This window comes from Schistocerca piceifrons, chromosome 3 (assembly GCF_021461385.2).
Source record: "Schistocerca piceifrons isolate TAMUIC-IGC-003096 chromosome 3, iqSchPice1.1, whole genome shotgun sequence".
Taxonomy (NCBI): Eukaryota; Metazoa; Arthropoda; class Insecta; order Orthoptera; family Acrididae; genus Schistocerca; species Schistocerca piceifrons.
In genome coordinates this window covers 62,194,782-62,203,963 of record NC_060140.1, presented here as the reverse complement: position 1 = coordinate 62,203,963, position 9,182 = coordinate 62,194,782, and the positions used below count along the sequence as shown (strand labels likewise).

General features: G+C 39.1%; 1 non-coding gene across 1 annotated transcript; it reads left to right on the top strand.

Annotated features, from left to right (window-relative positions):
* The first annotated feature begins 8,748 nt into the window (after positions 1–8,748).
* Trnal-cag lies at positions 8,749–8,832 on the top strand. The gene has a single exon. It is a non-coding gene; the product is annotated as a tRNA-Leu (tRNA).
* The last annotated feature ends 350 nt before the right edge of the window (positions 8,833–9,182 follow it).

Genomic DNA, 9,182 nt, shown 5'->3' with positions numbered 1-9,182 from the left:
TGCAAAGAAATTTTGGTCGTATGTAGAGGCTGATAGCGGCGCCAAATTTAATGTCCAGTCCCTAGCGAATTAGACAGGAACTGAAATTAGGGGCAAAAGCTGAAAGCTTAACTCTGTTTTTAACTGTTCCTTTAAAAAGGATGACCCAGGAGAATTGCCCCAAATTAATCCTCGAACCACTGAAAAGATATGTGAAATAAGTATTAGTGTCAGTGGTGTTGAGAAACAACAGAAATCATTAAAACTGAACAAAGCTTCAGGGCATGATGGAATTCCTATAAGATTCTATACTGAATTTGGAGCTGACTTAGCCCCTCATCTAACTATAATCTATCGTAGATCCCTCGAACAAAAAAGCGTGTCCAGTTCTTGGAATAAAACACAGGTCACTCCCGTCTACGGGAAGGGTAGTAGACGTGATCCACAAAACTACTGTCCAATATCCTTGACACTAATTTGTTGTAGTAACTCAGAACATATTTCTGAGCTCAAACATAATGAGGTATCTAGAACAAAATGACCGCCTGCATGCGAACCAGCAATGGATTCCGAAAACATCGATCATGTGAAGCCCAACTCGCACTTTTCTCGCATGACATACCGATAGCCCTGGATCTAGACAGTCAGTTGGATGCTGTGTCTCTTGATTTCCGAAAAGCGTCTGATTCAGTATCACACCTACGCTTGTTGTCAAAAGCACGATCATGTGGGGTTTCGAGTGAAACTTGTGACTTGATTGTGGACTTTTTGGTAGGGAGGACGCAACAGATCATCGTGAATCTAGCCTCATAGTCAGATGTAGAAGTAACTTCCGGTGTGCCCCAGGGAAGTGTGTTGTCGGGACCCTTGTTGTTCATGCTGCATATTAATGACCTTGTAGACAATAGTAATCTCAGACTTTTCGCAAATAATGCGGTTATCTATAATGAAATAGTGTCTGAAAGAAGCTACATAAATATTGTCTGATCTTAATAACATTTCAAAGTGGTGCAAAGATTAGCAACTTGCTTGCAGTGTTCGGATTGTAAAATTGTGCACTTCACAAAACGAAAAAAACATAGTATCCTATGACCATAATATCAAAGAGTCATTGTTGGAATCATACAAATACCAGGATGGAACATTTTGTAGGGATATGAAATGGAATGATCACGTAGGTTCATTCGCTGGTAAAGCAGGCGGTAGACTTTGGTTTATTGATAGAACATGGGGGAAATGCAGTCGGTATATAAAGGAGATTGCTTACAAATGACTCGAGCGACCGGATCTAGAATATTGCTGAAGTGTGGGTCCCATACCAGATATGATTAACAGGGGATATTGGACATATACAGAGAAGGACAGTACGGATGGTTACATGTTTGTTTGATCTTGGGAGAGTGTCACAGAGATACTGAAGAAACTGAACTGACAGGCTCCTGAAGGTAGACGTCTCCTCGCAAAGGTTGAGGAACCGGATTTAAATGATGACGAATCGTGAGGATAAGATTGAAATAATTACAGCTTGCACAGAGGCGTTCAAACAATGATTCTTCCTGCGCTCCATATGTGAATGGAACGTGAAGAAACCATGTAGTTTGCAGAGTACAGATGTAGATATGCGCTTTAACCATTGAAATATTTCCTACTCCGTGATATTTCGACTTCTGTTCACCACGTAGTCATGTTCATTCACACTAGTCTCGTCATAACATAAACCACTCTCATTACTTACAGAGGAATTACTAGTAGAAGCTGAATATACAATCGCTGAAAGTGACGCCCCTTCTCCAACACTAATTTCACGTTTTACGTTTTGGCAAAGAACTAGTGAAGTGTCTTTTGTCATGTAGACGCACTGGGAAGCAAACACAATAATCTATGCTTACAAACAATTGCTGGAGCGATCACGTTCATTCCACAAATAACGGATTGTCAACCTTGCTTGTTTTAATTATAACGCATTGGAATACCAGTGCCTCTAATATAATCATCCATCGGATATAGTTCGAAGTGTGTACGTTCAAAATGCGTGGGTCATGAGTACAATGTTCTAACAAGCGACCACACCTGGGGTTAGCATAGTACGTGCCCCTGTGCCCCCCCCCCCCCCGCCCCCCCAATTATCGGCCACTGTTCACAGTGATAAAAGGCAATTGATTTTCGTGGTTTAAAGGATCGTAAACCTTCTGTGAATCAGTCGTTTAATCTTCAGTCATTATTGAATATTAAAAACAGCGATAAGCACCACTTGAATTACACGTGTACCTATTAACCCGCGGTCGCTCGCGTATATTGTTGTCACGCAACAACTCCCGTATTAGATTTTTTCTAACAACGAGGTGTTGCACCTTTCTTCTATCTTACGATACAATAAATCATTTCTTTATTATTACCAAAGCATTATAAATTAGTATAAACATGGTATGGAACATGTAATTTTCTAAACTTAAAAATATTTCAACATGCAAAGATTTCACAAACTTTTTTGATTACAGCACCTGTGTGAATAGCAATTCGTAATATTTATAGCAAGTGATAAACTAAAATTAACCACACTCCTTTTTACTCGTCAGATTCGGATATGGCTTCTTGTGACGTACAATCATGGCAAATAAGAACACTCGATGCTGTTTACAGATAGGGCTGGAACAACGATGGCAGCGATGCTGTGTGAATCTGTTTTTCTTTTTAGGGCATGACATCTTGTTTTTTTTTCTCTTGATTCATTTTCTTCTTTAGCTGTCGGTGGTTTGCAAATGTGTACAACACCTTTTATTTTCTCCTTCAAGCGAAGTGATATCCTTGAAATAGACCTACATTTGATCATGTGGGCTTTTGTAAGCATCATACTCAATTCTATGATGAATCTTCTCCTAGAATTAAGTCATTAGTGTTTAAAAAAAAAAACAGTGTAAGAGCCCAGCGGTTGCTTATTCTTGAAACAGAATATTCTGATTTCAAAGGGTCGACAACATCTACACCTCCTTTTCTGAGAATGTAAAATGTAACGACTTCAGGTTTATTCGCTTCGCCACTGTCAGCGTCTATAGCATAGCCATTGTGCATGGTGGATAACATTAGAACATTCTTTTTCTGTTTCTTTTTTGGGACGTATGAGCAAATTAAGCAGTTGTTGCTTGGTTTTTCTTCAAATGCGAATGTGCTGCTGTTTAGTTGCCTACACTTTATGTCGAGAAGTTCCGGTGGAATTTCTATTTCATTCTTCCGTAGAGTACCTACTACTGTGACACGATGATTGGCGAACATTTTGTTAGCCAATGGTATAGACGTAAAATAACTGTCCATCGTCACGTTTCTGCCTGTTTTGTCAGTCGGTCGAATCAATCGTAACAGCACATTCTCTGCATCATTGGGTACTTGATATGGCCCAGTAGGCTGTTTGTTGCATATAATTCCATATTTAGTGTATAAAACGTTCTGGCATCACAGAGCACATAAACCTTGATGCCATATTTTGCAGGCGTGTTTGCTATATACTGCCAAAATTAGCAACGTTAGTTCTAAGGTGTCGTCTACCGTTGTCAATGCACCGGCACTATAGCTCTTCTTGTAAACATTCACAAATTCGTCAGATATTTCTCTAATAGGTGCCAGATTATCTGTTTCCTTTCTCTGAGCACTCGTAGATTTGTCGTCAAAACGTATAGCTTGGAGAAGTGTGTGGGACCTTCGTTTGGTCATCGATGCAATAAAGAAATCCGGTGCAGTCCCATCAGTGGCACATAGCTCATCACTGTTGAGATGCTGTGCCTTTTTCACTCCTGCGATATATAATACACTAAATAAGCAGATAACTGTTCAAAATCTGTCCGTGGGTAGTCTCGAGCACTCCGTGAATAAGATGCTGCTATTCTGTCAAGTTCTTGGTTTGTGTATTCCACAATGCGACCAATTACACTATCTAGAAAAAATAATTTCCAGCATTCTAATATTGTTTTCGAATTTTTTGCAACACCCTTCACACATGGAAGCTGTGTTACAGTATTCTGACGGACAGTTTTTGTTGGAGGAGAGTGTTGCTTCAACCAATTTGTTATTCCATCCTTACCAAGAAAGGTTTCACGATCTGTATATTGAGAAACAGCTGTAGGAGAAGTACCAGATTCGCTGTCTTGACTGATCTCTTCATGTTCAGAAGGTGGTCAGTATCTGATGACAGACCCTCTATGTTAATATCCTCTGACATGACTTCTTCCCTGAAAAGTTTTATATATTTTCCTATGCGACAGAGAATGTCATGTACTCTGTATAAGCAATTGCTTCATTCAGTTCGTAAAACCCACTAAGAATACTTACTTTTCTTATAAAAGACTTAACATATGCTGAACACTTACAGGATAAAACAAACGAACACAGCCGCATGTTACAAGAAACAGGCTAAAAGTAAAGCTAGGCGGTATTCCACGAAAGGAGAAGTAATTGTTACGTAAAGACTCCCTTGTTAGAAAATATCAAACGCTGCGCACCACTTCAAATAATGGCACAACTAGCAAGCTATTGTTGAAATTTGATTCTCGAGTCACAGATTATTTGAAGCACGGGATATGAAAGAAAGCATTTCTATATCGTCAGTTCATTAGCTTTGAAATGCGCTGGAATAATTAACTAAAATCATAAATGCTAGATTTTTTTCTAACAACGCGAGTGATCGCGGGTTAATTCGAAAGTTCTTTTTTCCTTCTTACACTGTTTATACCTCTTCCGCGCATTAGTAGTACTTTGGATTCGTTTGTGTCGATTCCCCTCCGTTCCCCATCAATTCCTGGAATTTCACGAAGTATAGATGACAGAGATAAGGGATAAACTGGATTTGAAATTCTCCTATGCAAGTGATCTTGTACCAATTCTTTTGTGATGGCTCGAGAAAAATCTCCACGTCTCGTTGTATCGTTTCTGTTTCCGAAATAACCAAGTGTAACTTAACTATTTATTCCTCTGACTTTCATCGTTTTGTACTTCGGAAGACAAAAAGTTGCGACCATTGTGAATTTAAATGGTAATGGTAAATTACAGAAAAATTTAATTTAGTTTATAGTCGTAAATTTTACAGTTGGCCGCGCTCTCACATAAATGCAGTTCGGCTCTGACACCTGTATTAATGCACCGGTCACAATAGCAACAATACTGAGAAATTAAACAATGGAAAATCCAGGATGGAATGTAATAATATTATGAGAAGGAAAGTTGCTACTCACCATATAACGGAAATGCTGAGTCGCAGATAGGCACAACAAAAAGACTGTCATCAAATAAGCTTTCAGCCATTAAGGCCTTTGTCAACATTAGACACACATACGTACGCGCGCACACACATACACACTCACTATACACTACAACTGGTTTCAGTTGCCTGAGACTGCAGAAGCGTGTCTGAGTTGCGTTTACGTGAGTGTGTGTTGTGTGTGTATGTGTGTGTGTGTGTGTGTGTGTGTGTGTGTGTACGCGCAACTTTCCTTCTCATAATATTGTTACGATTCTGAGAAACGTATTTTCTCACTATGTTTACATTGGATTTCCGAAACAAGATTTCGTAAACCAACTTCCGATTACCGCGTCTGGTTCATTATATAAACACTCCAATATCGATTCTGGATATACGATTTTAGTTGCCCGGTTTCCTCTTCCACAATCTATTTTCGGTACCACGTAAACGCACAAATGATTTTTAAACGTGCTTGGATTGTTAGTTTACGTCTGGTTTTCAGAAAATTTCAGATAATGTGGCCGGAGTGACTTTTTGTGTAGTGAAGGAGAAGTAGAAATATTCTACTGATAATCGATTTTGACTTTTCATTGATAATCTTAAATACATATTATTCTTATTCGGTTTTTTTCGGATTGAGCTAAGAGCAATGCAATATCAGTATTGATAAATATTATTGTTATAATCCTTTACGCCATCATCATTTGGGAGGGAGGGGGGGAGGGGCACAGTGAGCAGTGGGGTACAGTGAGAAATTGATTATATATTAAGTGTATGACTGTCAGGACACCATCATAGTTTTGCACAGGTAACCTCCAGTCTCGGACCACGTAGGAGATTGTGAAAACCAGATGGCTGAATGATGCTGAAGTACTGAAATTGTGACTCTTGTGTTATTCTATCTTCCTCTGCAAATTTGGCCATGTCTATAGTAAGTGTTTCTACTTCATTTGGTAGAATCCAAACATCGAGAAGTAAGCAGTTATCATGGTATTGACTCATCATATCATTTGAAATACCGAGTTACAACGTCTGGTTGTGACTGAATAAATGTGTTTAATTATGTTGATGGTGTATGGGTCAGTGAGCAGTTGTTTCTGGGACACAGAGAGCGTGAATACAGGAAACAAAAATGGCTTCCTGCACAGAGAGAAAACGTGCTTTTTGTCTAACAGTTGTTGAAGAAATGAAGGAAGATGTGAATAGTGTAATTCAAGACGGCTTGAAAGTTAAGGCGGCAGTAAGTAAGACAACAGCCCAGCATATAAGAAAGAGGATTGACGAGAGTCCTTATTGATGCTCCAGAGAAGCAGGAGCTTTTAGAATGTGATAATAGGAAGAAAAAATTGGCCGAACTCTCAGAATCAAACAACCAATAAGCCTATTTCTAAAAATGTGAGAAGGCAGCTTCAGCCAGAATGGTGCTAATGAAGGCTCTCACACATAAAAAAAACACACCAAAACACAAAAAAATTATCACACCCTAACACACACAAAAAACATTTTATCACACCGAAACACGCACACACACACATTATATATATATATATATATATATATATATATATATATATATGCACGCACACATACACAGAAGCACACACATGCATACACGAACAGATCACAGATACTTCAATAATTACACTCGAGAGTTTGGCAATAACATTCGATCTCTGGCAAAAACATTTGACAGTCGGCAACAGAAACCAAAACATTACATTGAAACAAGCATTCAGTTCATAGTGCTGTGGAATATGGGAAAAAAAACCGCAAATTGGCATTCATAGAAGAAGAACAACACCAAAAATGCAACAGGAGCGTAATATATAAGAAATTGTCCGCGCAACCTGTAAGTACAGTTCAAAACATTACTACCGCCCGCATCTCGTGGTCGTGCGGTAGCGTTCTCGCTTCCCACGCCCGGGTTCCCGGGTTCGATTCCCGGCGGGGTCAGGGATTTTCTCTGCCTCGTGATGGCTGGGTGTTGTGTGCTGTCCTTAGGTTAGTTAGGTTTAAGTAGTTCTAAGTTCTAGGGGACTGATGACCATAGCTGTTAAGTCCCATAGTGCTCAGAGCCAACCAACATTACTACTTAATAGGAAATACCAATCACCAGAATTGTTATAACCTATAGGTACAGTGACAAAAATGTAAATTAAATAGCAAACATATGTACATATTCGAGGCCACTGATGATGCCTTGCAGGAAATAAAGGCGAAACGCGTATGGCGCTGTCAGGCGGCCCATAAGTAAAAATTATCAATATACCATAATATTACACGCAACTGAGGAAGACAGGACTACAAAAGTTGAAGATGTTAACGTTTTATATTTTCACCAATCTACTGTTCCCGACTCGTAGCATGGTGAGTCGTAGTTTTGTTTCGAAAGGACTTGAGACCTCCGACATACGGTACTTTTATTGTTGCATTCATCATAATATGTGCAACAATTGCGAATATTGGAAACGCTACTTTAGCTCGCTGTTAGGAAATGACAGTTGATAAAGTCATTAGGCAATACCTGAGTCACAAGTACGGCAAATACTGAAATGTATGTGCTTTGAATTATGCAATCATTACGGATATTGTTGATAGCAATTTGGGATTAAATATTTTCATACATTTCTGTTGATGTCTCCGTGGATACTTGGTGACACATGATTATGCAACAGGAAAAGAAACAAAAGCGATTTTTTGCCGCTCGTTTCACTAGTTACGTATTTTTACGATCAAGATTTAAGGACATTAGGCAATAACTAGAAACCTTGAGTGCAAAAATAATTAGATTGTGAAACAGCAAAAATAGTGTACTTTCTGTGTTTTTTCTTAGTTTCGTCCAGTTAATTTGATCGATTCACACATACTGTCTCTAGACGCAGTAATGAATAATGAATAATGAACGAATAATTCCAACAATCGATGCAAAACTGAACGTTTGGCGAAACACAAGAATGATTATTGTAATTTATTCGATTCTTTTCAGATGTTTCTGTTCAACCATTTTAATTCCTTCTGACATTCATCATATTATTAAATACACCATTCGTTTCCGTATTTTAAACATTTTTGTCTCTGCATTTTCCAACCGTATTCATTCAGTTTTATTTCATTCTTCACCGTGTTGTATGTTAGGTTTAGCCGTTTTGTTCAGAATATGCTTTTTATGTCGGCTTGTTTCATAGCAGCATGAATTCCCTACAATGTCCCTTTCACTGCGAAACATGAAAATAAAAGTATTAAATTAGACCATATGTTTAGATTGACCACGTAGTAGCATATTAATTAAAGATGGACCAGATCATCATTCGAAGGGCGCCGGAACGTCACGCAGACCGATAGTAAAGGCAGAGCAATTAAATGGCGGAACATTTGTTAATGAATCTGGAACTAGAATCTGCAGCATTTATGAAAGGATGCAAGCGAGGATTACTGAACTGCTTATGCGGCAACAGTTACAATAAAAATTATACTTCCGAAACGAATAGGGCCGGCACAGCGAGGTCGACGCCTAACTCATATCATGGAGCGTATTGCTGTATGTCAGGATGGCCGAGCGGTCTAAGGCGCTGCGTTCAGGTCGCAGTCCACTTCTGTGGGCGTGGGTTCGAATCCCACTTCTGACAATATATTTTTTAAAATATATAACGAAGGTTCTTACTCAAACCCCTTTGAATAGTTGATAAATATACGCAGTATTGCAACGTGCCGTCTATATTACTCATTGTGGAAATAGTCGTATTTATTCGTCATTTCTAAACGAATAACCATTAAGTGCCGATGCGACAACCATTCATACTACGAGTGTCGTCCAGAAAGTAGAAAACGATTGCACACCACGCCTGGAGCCAATCCCCGACCACCACGATCCTCCCCCCATCTCAGCATAAGCCGATGTTTGTTGACCAGCGATCACACCTCTTTGTTCTGCAACCATTCGAAATGGCGACACCCATCGAAAATCCCACCAAATGCG